The 253-nt window shown below is 56.1% G+C and overlaps 1 protein-coding gene across 3 annotated transcripts in view; it reads right to left on the bottom strand.

The window, feature by feature from the left end:
* The window catches only part of DYNC1LI1 (dynein cytoplasmic 1 light intermediate chain 1), a 38,925-nt gene that overhangs the window by 26,245 nt on the left and 12,427 nt on the right, over positions 1 to 253 (bottom strand). The gene's annotated exons all lie outside the window — the stretch shown is intronic.

The following is a 253-nucleotide window of genomic DNA, read 5'->3' as shown; positions in this document are numbered from 1 at the left end:
CAGAGTGCCCACCACGTGCACTGAGCAAACGCTTAGAGTGCCCACCATGTGCATTCAGCAAACGCTTACAGAGTGCCCACCACGTGCACTGAGCATGTGCTTACAGAGCGCCCGCCATGTGCATTCAGCGAACGCTTACAGAGTGTCCACCACGTGCATTCAGCGAACGCTTAAAGAGTGCCCACCACGTGCATTCAGCGAACGCTTACAGAGTGCCCACCATGTGCTTTCAGCGAACGCTTACAGAGTGCCC

This window comes from Trichechus manatus, unplaced genomic scaffold (assembly GCF_000243295.1).
Source record: "Trichechus manatus latirostris isolate Lorelei unplaced genomic scaffold, TriManLat1.0 scaffold00049, whole genome shotgun sequence".
Lineage (NCBI taxonomy): Eukaryota > Metazoa > Chordata > Mammalia > Sirenia > Trichechidae > Trichechus > Trichechus manatus.
Note: the sequence above shows the minus strand (reverse complement) of the source record. Positions and strands in the feature narration are given on the sequence as shown.